Genomic DNA, 16,313 nt, shown 5'->3' with positions numbered 1-16,313 from the left:
CCCATGGTATATTCAAAACTCTTACGCAGCACCACAGCTCAAAGACATTAATTCTCTTTATATCATCCTTAGTCACTGTCCAGCTCTTTTATGCATAGCAAGCAATTGCCAAGATTAGGGCCTGGATCAGGCACACCTTAGTCTCCATACTGACATTGTTGCTCTTTAGTACTTTGGAGAGGTCCCTGACATCAGACTTTCCCAATGAAACTTGGTACCAAGAGTTTTAATTGTGGAGCCAGCGAACAAAAGCTGTTAACATCTTGATCTCTCCACTATCTATCATGATGCTGCCAATTGTCCCAGAGGTGAGATATTTGTTGATTTCTTGATGTTGAGTTTCAATCCATATTGAAGGCTAAAGTCCTTGATCTTTTACGCAAGCGCTTCAGCTCCTCCTCAGTTTTAGCATGCAGGGTTGTGTTTCTGCATAACCCATGTTGTTGATGAATCTTGATCCTGATGCCACATTTCTCCTCATAGAGATCAAGATCAACCTCCCGGATGATCTGTTCTACATATAGATTGAATAGGTGAGGAGATAGAATATATTCCTGGTGTACACACTTCCCAATTTTGAACCATGCAGTGTGTCCTTGCTCTGTTCTGATGACTGCCTCCTTGTTCACATATAGGTTTTTCATAAGCACGATCAAAAGTTCTGGGATTTCCATTCTTCTCAGTGTCAGCCACAGTTTGTTGTTATTCACACAGTCATATGCCTTTCCATACTCAACTAAACACAGATTGACATTCCTTTGGTGCTCCCTGCTTTCAGCCAAGATCCACCTAACATTAACTATAATATCCCTGTAACCACAGCCTCTTTCTAAATCTAGCCCACACATCTGGAAGTTCTGTGTTGATATACTGCTCCAGTAAATTTTGGATCATTTTCAGCAGAATCTTACTTGCATGTGATATTAATGATATTGCTTGATAATTTTCTCACTTTTTCGGGTCACCTTTCTTGGAATGGCAACAAATATAGACCTCTTCCAGTCAGCTGGCCAGCTGGTTGTCTTCCAGGTTTCTTGGCACAACTTAGTGAGCACATCCAGGGTAGTGTCTGTTTGTTGAAATATGTCAGTTAGGATGCCTTCAATTCCTGGAGCCTTGTTTCATTCCCATTTTTCAGAGCAGCTTGAACTTCTTCCTTCATCACCACAGGCTCTTGCTCATACATTGTTTCATAAAATTCTTCTGTGTTAGTCAATTCTTTCTGGCACAGTGACTCTGTATACTCCTTCTATCTTCCTTTAATACTTCTTGGATAGTTTAATATTCTGCTCAAAGCATCCTTACATACTGCAACTCGAGTCTTGAATTTGGTTTTCATTCTTTCAGGTTAAGAAATGCTGAGAGAGTTTGGTCTTTTTAGTAATTTCTTTTTTTGGTTCACTAGTCAATGATATATTACTTTTATAAATTTTTATCTTCATATAATGTTTCAATTTGTATTGTCATAAACATCCTATCATGTTTGTAGCTGCTTCATAGGAGCAGGATGGTAATCTCCTCGTGATCGATTAACACCTCTGAAAACAGGCTGAAGAGTCACGTATGGGTTGGTTCTGACTCTGCGGTACACAAAACAGCAATGTAAAGTGTGTAGAATGTTAAGCTTGCTAGTAGTGTTGATAAAAGAGTAGGATCAGATAATATTACATAAAGATTAGTGGTATGAAGTTTCTTTAAACTGAAACTTGGAAATTGGACAGTTGGAAACTGAGTGGAAGTTTTCTGCTTACTTTACAGGATAAGTAGTAGCCTAAGTAAGGGGAATTAGGGTCAATGTATGCTGCCAATATGCAGAACCATAGATGTAGAAGAGAAGTTTGGTGGCTTAGTCATAAGGAGTTTTGCTACCGACCCAAAGGCATGTTGTTTGGAACCACCAGTTGCTCTGTGGGAGAAAGGTAGGTAAACTCTCCTGAAGTTTAATGCCTCTGAAAACCCTCTGGAGGTTCATCCAGCTATGAGTTGATTCCAACTCAATGGTAAATAACAACATAAATGTGGAAAAAAGTAAGTAGTTCAATAAGTAATGAAATGCAGATATATTATTGCGTTCACAAAAAATTCTGCTGATTAATTTCACATTTTGCTTTCTCTATCTCATCTTCATATCTCATATATTTGGTTACTTATTATTTATCAGAGTTCTGGCCCAATTAGGTGTCTTGGAGTGCTCCTGTACCTTTTATTAATTTAAATACTACATGTGAAAAATTTAGTGTTTCAGTTCACATGAAAAATTGCCTTTTAAAGAATTAGCATGACGCTGATTCCTATAAGGAGAACAAGAATGTCTCACTTTTCCAAACCGCTGCACCACTGTACCATCTCTAACATCAATTATTCTTCCTCAGGCTCTCTCTTCCTCTTCCATGTCTTTGAGTTCTATAACTCATAGGAAGCTGAAAATTCACCAAGGAGATGACTCACTTGGTTGTGAAGGGATAGGCCCATGCGAAAGACAGATGCTGATGAAACAGATCAGGTGTCTGTAATCTGTAGCCATGATTTGTTGACTCTCAGAGAAGTTTGATCACTTAGGTTCTGTGTGGGTACAGAAGCAATCTTCTATAGAGTACCAGGTTTATAGACCACATCCTTAAGTAAACCAAGAATAGTGATTTGGGTCATAGCTGTAGTCAGGTTGTGATTAAACACCCAGCCCTAATCCTTCTTCATTAATACAACGAATAATTTGTCTCAGAATGTGATCTTCCGCATAAACAAAGGAGCTAGAATTGACTATACATTGTAAATCAGAAGACTATGGCTGTTGTGTGCCGTCAAGTTGGAATCTACTCATAGTTGACCTTTCTAGCAGGTTTTCAGAGGCAGTTAATCTCATGGAAGGAGATTGGCCATCCTTTTCCCATCAAGCTGCTCGTGGATTTGAATTGTGTGCCTTAGAGTTTGGAACATATCTTCTTACTACAAGGGTCATATTAATTCATTGTACCATATAGTTGGTGCATAATATCAACCCTGTTTAGTTTTGTTTTTTAAATTTGATGAAATATTTAGTCTTTATCAAGCATTAAAAAGGTATTCCTACCTTCTTCTTAACTTGGGACCATTTAATAAAGATTTACTACTTCTCTCAGTTGAATTGGTACCAGTCAATAATATCAGCAAGCATGTGACTTGAGCATCCCTGATGTCATTATTCTTCTAATGCTTGGAGAGTAATAGAATTCTTTTGATTAAGCCATTAAAAGATTGTTTGACTTGTTTGTTTCTCAAGGTATAAATAAATGGGTTTAACATAGGGGAAATAGAAGTAGTTAGTATTGTCACTCCCTTATTAATGGTCATTTCATCTTTTGCTGAAGGTTTGATATAAACAAATATACAGCTACCGTAGGTGATAGAAACCACAACAATGTGAGATGAACAGGTGGAAAAGGCCTTTTTTCTTTGTTGGCCAGAGGGGAACCTTAAAATTGTTCTAATGATGTATATATATAGGACAAAATCACACATGAAAGAGTGATTGGTAGAAGCACTGAGAAGAAGATAAGAACCAATTGCTCTATGAACCATATATCTGTGCAAGAGATCTTTAGGATTGGTTTAGCATCACACAGAAAATGGTCAGTTACATTAGAATTACAGAAGTCTAAATCTAGTAACAGACCTGTGGGTGGGTTAATGATCAACAATGTAATCACCCAGCAGCCCCAAAGAAGCCTTTGACATACCCTATGGTTCATGATGGTCATGTAATGCAGAGGTTTACAGATAGCCACATATCGATCATACGACATGGTGGGCACAAGGAAAAATCCTGTAATTCCAAAGAGATCTGTAAAAAACAGTTGACTTATGCAAGCATTATATGTAATGGTTTTGTCACCTGTTGATAGACTATAAAAGGAATCGAAGAATGCAGGCAGATGTGAATGAGATTTCTAAGAAAGAGAAAATTTGGAGGAAAAAATACATGGCAGTTTTAAGATGGGAATCCACTAACGTGAGGAAGATGATGGTCAGATTTCCAATTACACTCAACATGTAGCTGATAAGTAGAAATATGAAAGCCAGCATCTGCAGTTGTGGGTCTTCTATCAGTTCTAGGAGGATGAATGTAGTTAGTTCTGAATGGTTTCTCATCTCTAGTTTCTGACTTTTGCCCAATCTGCATGCAAAAATGAGAGACAAGTTAGTAAAGAAGCAAGGGATAATTTTTGTGATGGCTTCTGGTTAGAAAAGCCACATGATGCATTCTACATGTACTTGCTTGAGTTGATTATTGATATTTCAGAAAAGTTTGTTTTTTTCAGCATGTTATTCAATTGGTGTAAAACTGATTTTCAAACATTCTCACCACACACAGGTTCAGACAGACTATTTACCTCACAATTTGTATACATATATGCACATATAACTGAATTTAAAAAAGTTTAAAAAATCTTTGTTTTTCAGGATATCCTACCCTGTGACTATATATTATCTATATATCTATATCATCTATCTATCTATCTATCTATCTATCTATCTATCTATCATCTATCTATGTATCTATCATCAGAACTTACCCATAGCTGACCCTCCAGCAGGTTTTCAGAGGCAGTTTATCTATGTATTTATATATTTTTAATATAAAATTATCATATAAATACAAATATCATTATGTTGATTTATAGGCTACTCATTAAAGTAGATTAAGATACAATCCTTATCAAGATCTTTGATGTTCTGCGGCAAGATCTTCATGTCCTCCTCACTTTGAACAAGCAAGGTTGTACCATCTGCCTAACAAAGGTTATTTATTTTGTTGTTGTTGTATACCATTGAATTATAATGAAGGTTACTGATGGGTCCTCCTCTAATCTTGTTGCCACCCTCTTCTACATAGAGTCTAGTTTTTCAAGTTATTTGCCCAGCATACGGATTAAATAGATATGGGAGAAGATACAACCATGATGCACCTTTTTCTATTTTTAAATCACATCATAACTGAGATTAGATGGATCTTGGATTAAAGCAGAGAGTACCAGAGGAATGTGTATGTTTCATTGATTATGCAAATGCTTTATTTGACTGTGTGAAGCACAAAGCATTGAGGTTAACCTTGAGAAGAATGGGAATTCCAGAACACTTAATTGTGCTCATGCAAAACCTATACTTGGACCAGGACACAGTAGTCAGAACAGAGCAGGGAAATGCTGCAGGGTTCAGAATCAGAAAAGATGTACATCAGGGGTACATCCTATCCACCTATCTTTTCAATCTATATGCAGAATAGATCATTCAGGAGGCTGGATTTTATAAAGAGGAATTTTGCTTCAGGATTAGAGGAAGATTCATCAACAACCTGTCTTATGCAGATGACACAACCTTGCTTGCTGAAACTGAAGAAGATATGATGCATTTGTTGCAGAAGGTGTTCAATGTGGATTGAAACTCAACATCAAGAAAACAAAGATTCTCACCTATTGGGCCAATTGGCAGCTTCATGATGGACAGAGATGAGATTGAGATTATTGATAACTTCAACTTGCTTTGTTCCACAATCAACTGTGTTGGCACCAGCAGTCAGGAAATTAAAAGATGAAGTGCATTGGGAAAATCTGATGTCAAGGATCTCTCTAGAGTACTGAAGAGTAACAATGTTAGTCTGGAGACTAAGGTGCACCGTGATCTTTTCAATTACTTGCTATGCATCAGAGAGCTGGAAAATAACTAAGGATAGCAGAAGAAGGGTTCCTTTGGGTTGTGGAGCTGCAGAACACTGTTGAACACACCACTGACTTCCAGGAGAACAAACAGTTCTACCTGGAGAGGGTGAAACCAGGATTTTGAGGCTCTGACTCACATACTTTGGACAGATGTCCAGGTTGGACCAGTCCTTGGAGAGGGACATTGTGCTTGGAAGGGTGGACGGACAGTGCTGGAGAGGGAGACCAAAGATGAGATGGATAGACTCAGTGACTACAGAAGTGGGATTAGATCTGTTGGAGATGATGAGATTGGCTTAGGACACGGCAGATTTCAGAGCTGATGTAGATAGGGGGGTTGTTATGAGTTGCAGGTGACTTGATGGCACATAACAGCAGCAACAACAACAAAAACAATAAATATTCCCTTGCTCTGTTGCACAACAACATTGTGGTCTAGGTTTAGATTTCACATGACCACAAGTAAGTGTCTGGGATTTCCATTCTTCTGCATGTTAGCTGTAATTTGTTATGGTCCACACAGTCAAATGTCTTTGCATAGTCAATAAAACATAAATAGACTTTCTTCTGATATTCTTTGTTTTAAGCCATGATTTATCTGACATCAACATTTATCTGACATCAACAATAATATCACTCCTAAATCAATATCTTCTTCTAAAAAATAATATCTTCTTCTAAATCAAGCTTGAACTTCTGGAAATTCTCCATACTATTCTAATTTTTCTTTTAAAAAATCATTTGCAGCAGTATTTTGCTTACATGTGATATTAATGATTGTTGTTATGTGCCATCGAATTGCCTGTGATTCATAGTGACCCTATGTACAACAACAGCCCTAAACCCTGCTCTATCTTGTGCCAATCTCACCGTCTCTGACACACCTACCCCAGCCACCCCAATCACTGAATCAGTCCACCTCATAGAGGGTCTTCCTCTCCTGTGCTGTCCCTCGACCCTCCCAAGCATGACATCCATCTCCAATGATTGGTCCCTCCTTGCAACATGTCCAAAGTATGTCAGACAAAGCTTCAGAATCCTTGCCTCCAAAGAGCAGCCTTGTTTAAACCTAAGATGAACCTGTTCATTTTCTTAGCTGTTAATTCATGGTATATTAAATAATCTTCTCCAACACCACAGCTCAAAGGCATCAATTCTCTTTCTATCATCCATAATTATTGTTCATCTCTCTGACGCATAGCAAGTAATTACAAAGACCATGGCCTGTATCAGGTGCATCTTAGTCTCCAGAGTGACATCATTGCTCTTCAGTACTTTGGAGAGGTTTCTAACAGCAGCCTTTTCCCACCACAATATGTCTTTTGATTTCCTGGCTGCTGGTGCCAGAAGTGTTGACTGTGGAGCCAAGCAAACTAAAGCTGTTAACAATTTCAATCCATTCACCATCCATCCTGATGCTGCCAATTGGCCCAGTGGTAAGAATCTTTGTTTTCTTCATGTTGAACTTCAATCCATATTGAAGGATGCATTTTTTGACCTTCTGTAGCAAGTGCTTCAGATCCTCCTCAGTTTCAACAAGCAGGTTTGTATTCCACATTCTATTAAATAACCTTTTTGGGAATGGAAACAAATATCAATCTCCACAATTGGCCAGGTTTTCCAGATGTGCTGACATAGACTCGTAAGCATGTCCAGTGCTGCATCTGTCATTTGAAACACGTCAGTTTGTATTCCGTCAATTCCTGGGGCCTTGCTTTTTGGCCAATTCCTTCAGATAAGCTTGAACTTCTTTATTACTACTGGCTTTTGATCATACAATACTTCTTGAGATATTTCAATGTGGGTGAATTTTTTTTTTTGTACAGTGATTCTCTATATTCCCTTCAATTTTTTTAAAAAATTTATATCTCCTGAATCATTCAAGATTTTGCCCATAGGATCTCTAAGTACTACAACTAAAGGCTTAAAATTGTTTATTGGGTCTTTCATCTTGGCAAATGTTGAATAACTTTTCCCCTATTTATTCTCCAATTCTAGGTCTGCACATTCCGTTATAATTCTTTGCTTTGTCTTCTCAAGCTTCCCTTTGAAATGTCCCGTTAATGTCTTCAATATGAATTGCATCTCAGTGTCAGGAAAACAATTATTCTCATCACTGACTCTATAGGCAACATCATGATTGATGGAGAAGAGATTAAATTGTAAAGAACACATAGAAAATTGATCCACTGTAAATTTAATAGTAAGTGAGAGAAATCCACAAAGATAATGTTATACTTTCTGCTTTAGTAAGTAAAATCTTAAAAGTTCGTGACCTCTAAATTGTACATTTTAGTATCTCCTTGTATGAATCAAAGAAATTAGACAAATACACATGAAAACAATGAGTTCAATAAGTTAGTGGTCTAAGCAAACATGGCATCTATGAGAACTAGATGTAGTCAGTAACTACTGTTGATCACTTTGAAAAAATATGTACTAAATTGTTGAATAGAATTAGAGGAAAATATGTAAATTAAGCATATTTAGGGTTATAAGTCTGATAGACTTTAGTCAAAATCTCAAGACTATGGCCTTTCCTCAGCATTTAAGACTGAAATAAGATTCACTTACATCATCTTAGCTTAGCCAAACAACAAGTCTGTAGGTGAAAATAAAACCAGAGAGGTACTTACTGCTTCAAACAATCAACTCTACAAGATGGGAAAGTCAGCATATCTCCAGTGATAGATAAAACTCATAAGATATGAAGGAATAAAAAAAGAGGATAAGTTTAGAATACCTGCCTTTTGATTGGCACGAACTATTTACTGAGTAGGTCATCAGAATTCAATTTACATTTGTCATTTAATACTCATGAATAAAAATTCAGGTATTGGGGGATGGGGAGGAAGATGTACAACACTGAATGAATGGAAATCAAAGTTTTCTGTAAACTATTGTCAAATTCGCAAAAAAAAAAAAAAAAATTCAGGCATTATCCTTATATCTACATCTGAAAGTTTCACAATGTTCTCAATTTGAATATGTTCAAAATAGAATTTCACATCTTCTGCATCACTTTTACTCTTTTATCTCTCCTTGTTTGCGATACTGCAATTAAAAAAATTCAGAATATGCAATTATTTATAGAAGAGGGGAATCTTTTGGTGTTGTAAATGGTTAACTTCTTGGCTGCTAGTTGAATGTCAGATATTGGTTTGCATGTAGAAACACTGGAAAGAATGATCTAGTAACCTGCTAGAAAACTCATTGGAATATGTTCTAATTTAAAACACATTAGGTTGATATGAATCAGGCTTGACAGATGTTTATTATTATTAATGTTGATTATTATTACTATTATCATCAACAGTAAAACTCTATCTGCATTGTTTTTTACTTTAGCTCTATCTTGAAATTTTATTCACATTAAAGACAATTTAACTTAATGCTGCTCTTTAGCTGAGTCTGACTTTGGCATTTTTGTTTTGTTTTTATGATAATGGAATTTTAGATAATTACTTCAGACTGCATTATAGTATGTGGTTAAGTATTGCAGTAACCATTATTCATGGACTGTCTATATGAAAATTTCTTATCTGGTTAGTTGTGGTTTTCCCTTCTCTACTTCATTTTGCTTCTTGATGCAGACTTATATCTGAATCTCTCCTCAGCATTCTGGTTACATTGCTTAGAGGTTATTTTTTTTCTGAGTTCTTAAACTTGGGTTTTTCCTATGCATTTTTGTCATACCTTTTTAATATTAGTTGAATGGCTTAAAGCAGAATTATTTATTGTCAAAAGCATACAGTTAGAAAAGCCTGAAATAGGGGATTAATTCTTAAACATTTTCTTTATTCTTGGGTCGGTTTATATAATTTATTGGAATAACTATTTTTAAGTAGGTCTGACAGCTCTTAGTTTTGCTATATCCTTGAGTCTTAACTTTGTATGTATTTGAGAATTGTGGTCCTTGTTATAATGCTATAACCTGACTACCTAATCAGCTTATGTATACTACTTGAATTATGACCAAACAATTAATTAACACAATGCACTATGTGTTTTAGAAATAGCCTACCATTTGCCTTTTCCTATCATTTCCTAATATACTTGACATAAATGTGTTGTTTAAAAATCTTTTGTTTTTTCTTATTTATTTAGGTCTTGTCAAGTCCTTTCTGACTATAGGGTGTCATCTGACACAGTAGAACTGCCTTGACTGATTTTGATAGCTATTTATTTCATGAGTAAAAACACTGTGGGCTCAGTGGTTAATATTTGTTATTGAGCAGACCAGCTGCTCCTTGGAAAAAAGATATGGCAGTTTTCTGGTATAAAGAGTAGATAGAGCCTTGGAAACCTTATAAGCAGATCCAGTATGCCTTACAGGGTTTTTATGAGTCAGAATTGACTCACTGTCAATAGGTTTGGTTTGGTTTATTCTTTAAGGAAAGGAGATCAAGATGTATATCTTGTGGAGTCACTAAGGGCTTAAACAGTCAAACTTTGTTTGCAGGCCCTAATCTAACCATTTGCACCATCATTGTTTCTTTAGCAAACATTCCAAAAAACAGAAACTATTGCCATGTGTGGATTCTAAGCTCTGAATGCATAGTGATTAAGAACTCCACTTCATAACAAAAAGAAGTCAGCAGCAGTTCAGATCCACTAGCTTCTCCCCTAAAGAAAGAAGTGGTTGTCTTCTCCCATCGAGATTATATTTCAAATAAATTCTTTTTCAAATCCATTCAATGTACTGAGAAAAAAATTGTGACTAACCTTGAAAAGAATGGGAATACCAGAACACTTGATTGTGCTCATGTGAAACCTATATGCATACCAAGAAGCAGTCCTTAGAACAAGCAAGGAAACACTGCATGGTTCAAAATCAGGAAAAGAGTGCATTAGGGGTGCATCCCATTATCTTTTCAATCCATACCTTTTCACATGGAACAGATCATTCAGGAAGCTGGGCTTTATGAGGAGAAATGTGGCATCAGTACTGAAGGAAGACTCATCAAGAACCTACATTATGCAGATAAAACAACCTTGCTTGCTGAAACTGAGAAGGACCTGAAGCACTTGCTGCAGAAGGTCAAAGACTGTAGCCTTCAATATGGAGTGAAGGTCCACATCAAGAAGACAAAGATTCTCACAACCAGGCCAATTGGCAGCACCATGATAGATGGAGAAGAGATTGAAGTTGTTACCAAATTCTTGACATAAGCAGTCTGGAAATCAAAAGACGAATTGCATTGGGAATGTCTGCTGTCAAGGACCTCTCCAAAGTGCTAAAGAGTAATGATATCACTCTAGGTACTAAGGTGCACCTGACCCAGGCCACAGTCTTTGCATTTACGTGTTAGGCATCAGTGAGCTGGACAATGACTAAGGATGACATAAGAAGAACTGATGCCTTTGAATTGTGATGCTGGAAAAGAATTTTGAACATACCATGGACCACCAAGAGAACAAACAGGTCTGCACTGGAGAGGATGAAACCAAGTTTCTCCTTGGAGGTTAGGATTTTGAAGCTCTGCCTCACATACTTTTGGGCACATGGCCAGGAGAGACCAGTCCTTAGAGAGGGACATCACGCTTGGAAGGGTGGAGGGACAGTGTAAGAAAGGAAGACCCAGTAACTTGGGTAATGGTGGTAGGTGTTTTAGAGTCCGTGAGACTGGACCAGGATAGGGAATGCTTCTGTGAGTTGCAGGTGACTCAGTGGTTCAGAGCAGCAATAATGAATAAATAAAAAATAATTGGTTACCTGAAAAGTTTCACTCAAATATTCTCTTTATTTAGAAATAAGATCTTGGAAGAAGTACAGTCAGAGTGTGCTATAGAAGCAAGAATGGTGAGACTTAGTCTCACATTCTTATGGCATGTTATCTGAAAAGGTCAGTCCTTGGAAGAAGACATTATACTGTAAAAAGTAGAGGATGAGTGAAGGATAGGAAGACCCGGCTGAGGTGGCTTTACCTAGTGACTGCAATAAGAGGTATATGTACAGCAGAGATTGTGAATGTGTTGCAGGATCAAGTAATTCCACCTAAGGTATGTGGAATCACAACAGATTGCAAAGGTTGTTCTTTACCCAGTATATGCTCATTTCTCATAGTGTTTTCCAGGATTTGCATTCTCCATTGGAGAGAAAGAGAGAGAGGGAGGAATGGAAAGAGCGAGAGCGAAGAGTGGAGAGCGAAGAGCGAGAGCGAAGAGCAAGAGCGAAGAGCGAAGAGCGAAGAGCGAGCAGTGTTCGTGGTATAGGTATGTGCTGGGACAGTCCCAAGACTATGAGAATCATACAAGCAAGAATAGATTACATGACTAACAATAGATTAAGTAAAATGAATTAGTTAAAAAATCAACACAGTTTCTTTAAGGAAAATAATTACATTTTTAGCGGATCTACTTTTCCTACCTCTGTCGGGAAAAAAACAATCCACTACCTTCCGGTTAATTCCAACTCAAGGCATTCCTCCATTAGATATCCGAAGCTGTAAATCTTTATGGCAGGAGACTGACTATGTTCCTGCCTTATAGCTCCTTGTCCACTTGACCTGTTGATATTGGTGACTTATACAACCCTGCAAACTTAGATCAATGCCCTTGCTCCTATGTTCAAAAGCAAATGAACTTTATCTTGTGACTGGTTGATTTCTGCTTTTTTGTCTTTCAGAAAATCAAATGTTTAAAGAGGAAGGGCTCCTATTTATTCCTAAGATAATGTTGAAATTGATGCTGATTGTTTTTGGTGTGTACCATCAAATTGGACCGTCAACTTGTAGCTTACCCTCCTTGTCTCTGGATGATCCACTTTTGTTGATGCATAAATCTAACCTTCAATTAATTTAAAAAAATCACAATTCAAAATGTCATTATTTAACTACTTACATCTAAGGAGCTCTGGTGGCTCAGTGGTAAGGAAATGTACTGTTAACACAAAGGTATGGGATGCGAATCCACCAGCCACTCTGAAAGATCTTCTGTGTAAATTACTGCCTCTGAAAACCTGCTGAAGGATCAGCTATGGACTGGTTCTAACTCGACGGTATTCAACAATAGTTCTGGTAATCAGTTGAAAACACTTAGAGTAAATCATCAACTAAGTCTTTGAAAGAGAAAGGAAATCACAGGTGCATACTTACTAGCCCATAATGAGTTCCATTTAATTAATTATTCCTGATAAGAACTGTTTCCTGGAGGAAATCATCTAAGTCTTTCAAAGAGAAAGAAAGGAAATCTCAGATACATGCTTACTCTTTTTTTTTTTTTAATTCTTACTCTTCAAATAGTCCATAATGGATTCCATTTGATTAATTATTACTGATTGTTCTGAAGGTTATAAAGATGAAGATGAAACATGTGTAAAAGTTTGTGAGTGCATTTCTGGTCATTCTGCCTGAAAGGCACACACTCACCTCAGAGATACATCTGGAGTAATATAAATTCATTTGATGTTTCATTTCCGATATGTGGTCAAGACTTAGTTCCCAAGAGATTAGTCTGGTGTTGAAAATATACTAATCCACAAAGCTCTAAGGAACGTCAGGAGCTCTCTGTTTTCAAAGGATGCTTTTTCAATCTTGCTAGATTATATGTGATGTTTTAACAAGATGGATAGTTATGTTTTTTGCAAAGCCTGAACCCAAGTGAGTAAATAAATAGTCCTTGGTGGCTTGATGACCTAAGTCCTAAAATTTTTAATGAATTACATAATGAGCTTTTGGCTTAACTGTGTAGTATGTAGCAGTAGGGACAGTGTCTTCAGAGAAATGCAGATGACACGATAAAATCCAACACAAGGCATATGCAAAGAAAAAAACCCAATACAACTCAAATTAAAAAGAACTGCTTTACTTTTTCTTTCAGTTAACTATATAACATTTAGTAGTCAATATAACATGATAACTTTCCCCAATTTGTTAACATTTCTTTCACTTTCCGTTAGTATAATTTATTAGAAATAAAATTCAGATTAAAATAACAGAAATAGGAAGGAAATAAGTTACAAATGATAGCTTTAATATTTTAAGTTATAATTTTCTTTCCAACATGAAGATGATAGTATTTAGCATATTCACAATATGAAGACATTCTTTAAATGCTGATTTAAGGAGTTAGTAGGTTATTTAAACACATAAGCTTCAATTAATATATTACTTAAAATATGTATTATTAAAAATTGCATTATAAAATTAGTGTGCTATGTAATAAATCTTTTTTTGGCTTATTCAAAATTAGAAGCTACTGCTAACAGCTGAAAATGGATTGTGAGTTTTTCCCTATTATAAAAATGTGATAACACAGAAGTAACTATACTATTCCATAGTTTAAATGCTAGATTTTATTGTTGATTTAAAAAAAAATTATTATCCGTACCGATGTGAAGGGTTTGGGGAATTATACTTGACTATTTACTAGATACTGAATTTTAGAAAATGTTTCAAAAGATTAAACTCTTTTTTACTATGAAGGCTCAATCATGACTGATTGCTGCCAAATCAGAACTAATAACTGATCTTCCAGTGGGTTTTCAAGGACTATAAATCTTCAGAAGGAGATTGCCTATCTTATTTCTACAGAGCAGCTAATAGTTTTACAGTCTATGTCATCAGGCTCCTTCTACAATCAAGAATAGTTTATGTTAGTGATCCTATGAACAAAAGACCTGAAATCTGTCCTGTCCTGTGTCATCCTCTACTTCCTGACATACAAGAGCCCATTTTGGCAGTCACCATGTGAATCCACCTGGTCAAGAGTCTTCCTCTCTTTTGCCAACTTTTCACCCTCTCTAGTATCATGTCCCTCTCCAAGGAATAGCCCCTCCTAGCAACATGCCCAAAGTATGTGAGGCAAAGCCTCATCATTCTTGCCTCCAAAGAGGACTTCTACTGTACCCTTGCAAAGACATTATTTGTTTGTTATTTTGGCCGTTCATGGTATGTACAGTGCTCTTCTTCAACACCACAGTTCAAAGGCTTAAATTCTTCTTCTGTCATCCTTTTTCATTGTATAGCTCTCAGATGCATAGCAAGTGACCAGAAGGTGAGTGTGTCTTTTAGGTAGAATGACCAACCCTTAATGGCCTGAATCAGATGCATCTTAGCCCTAAAACTGACATCATTGTTGTTAGGTGCCATTTAGTTGAGTATGACTCATAGTGACCCTGTGAACAAAAGATCTGAACCCTGTTCTATCCTGTGCCATCCTTACACTTCCTGACATTTAAGAGCTCATTGCAGAAGCCTCTGTGTCAATCCACCTGGATGAGGATCTTCCTTTCCTTCGCTGACCTTCCACCCTTCTCAGCCTTATGTCCTCCAAGGAATAGCCCCGCCTAGCAACATGCCCAAAGTATGGAAGGCAAAGCTTCATCATTCTTGCCTCCAAAGAGCACTCTGGCTGTACCTTCTGTATGCAAGACATACAGTTTCCAATGTCAATCAATTCTTTTTGGTACAGTAATTCCATGTAATCCCTCTATCTTCTTTTGATGCTTTCTGGGTCATTCAGTATATTGCCCATGGCATCTTTCAATATTGTGACATGAGGCTTATATTTGGGGTGTTTATTTTTTAAATTGTTTTTTATTATTAATTTCAATGAAAATTTACAGAGACTTTGGATTTCCATTAATTCATTGATGCATTTTTCTCCCTGCCCACGCTTACCCCCCAGTACACTCTTTTCTTTGTAAAGTAAAAGAAAAATTCTTTCATTGTTTTAAAATCCCTCCTCTCAGGTCCACTCCACTATGGAGCCTTTGCTCTGGACTCCTGTCATGACAATAATGCCTAATCACATATCCTTTTAAACAGTTTTTTCCCTCATCTGTTTCAATGCAGTATATGTTATTTATCCCATCTTTCTCAGTCTCCCTCCCCCCCCAGCCCTATGTCAGTTCTGTTTTACAACAGTGACACTATGCGGTATTTGTCCCTGTGTGACTGAGATATTTCACTCAGCATAATGTCCTCCAGGGTCACTCATTTTGAATAATATTTCATGAATTTCTTGTTTTTCAACGCAGTGTAGTATTCCATTGTGTGAATATACCATAGCTTCTCTATCCATTTGTTTGTTAATGGGCACTTAGGTTGTTTCCAACTCCTTGCTATTGTGAACCAAGCCACAATGAACATGGGTGTGCATATATCTGCTTGGGTGGCAGTTATGGTTTCTTTGGGGTATATTCCCAGTAGTGGAATTGCTGGGTCACAGTGGTGTTTAACTTTTAATATGACTTTTACTAGCAATCTCAATCAGACCTAACCACAATGGGGCATGTTAGCCTATACATCTACCATTCCACAAGGAGATTGGCTAGTCTTAACAATTTACAAGGGGATTGGCTAGTCTTATCCATAAATTAAACAGAGACAGATCTGTCTAGCCACACAGACAGAGTTTCTGACCCACTGAATAAGAAATAAGACAATATAAGGCATCCTTCCCACTCTGGCTACACCTGTAGCAGCAATACCTATGAATGAACTGGAGACTTGATGACATGGGACCTTGAGGGGAGGAAGAGAGCCAATATTGGCAAGACTGAGAACTTTGTTTTACAGCTATGGGAGGGAGCCAATATTGACAGAACTGAGAACTTGGGAACTACTGGCCTGAAGACTTGAGGCTGAGGTGTCTGTGTATACATTTTGGGAG

At 37.0% G+C, this 16,313-nt stretch overlaps 1 pseudogene; it reads right to left on the bottom strand.

Annotated features, from left to right (window-relative positions):
- Window positions 1–3,186: 3,186 nt before the first annotated feature.
- Window positions 3,187–4,128, bottom strand: LOC102872119 (annotated as a pseudogene).
- Window positions 4,129–16,313: the final 12,185 nt, after the last annotated feature.

This window comes from Elephantulus edwardii, unplaced genomic scaffold (assembly GCF_000299155.1).
Source record: "Elephantulus edwardii isolate Elephantulus edwardi_28Jun2011 unplaced genomic scaffold, EleEdw1.0 scaffold00030, whole genome shotgun sequence".
NCBI classification, from domain to species: Eukaryota; Metazoa; Chordata; class Mammalia; order Macroscelidea; family Macroscelididae; genus Elephantulus; species Elephantulus edwardii.
Note: the sequence above shows the minus strand (reverse complement) of the source record. Positions and strands in the feature narration are given on the sequence as shown.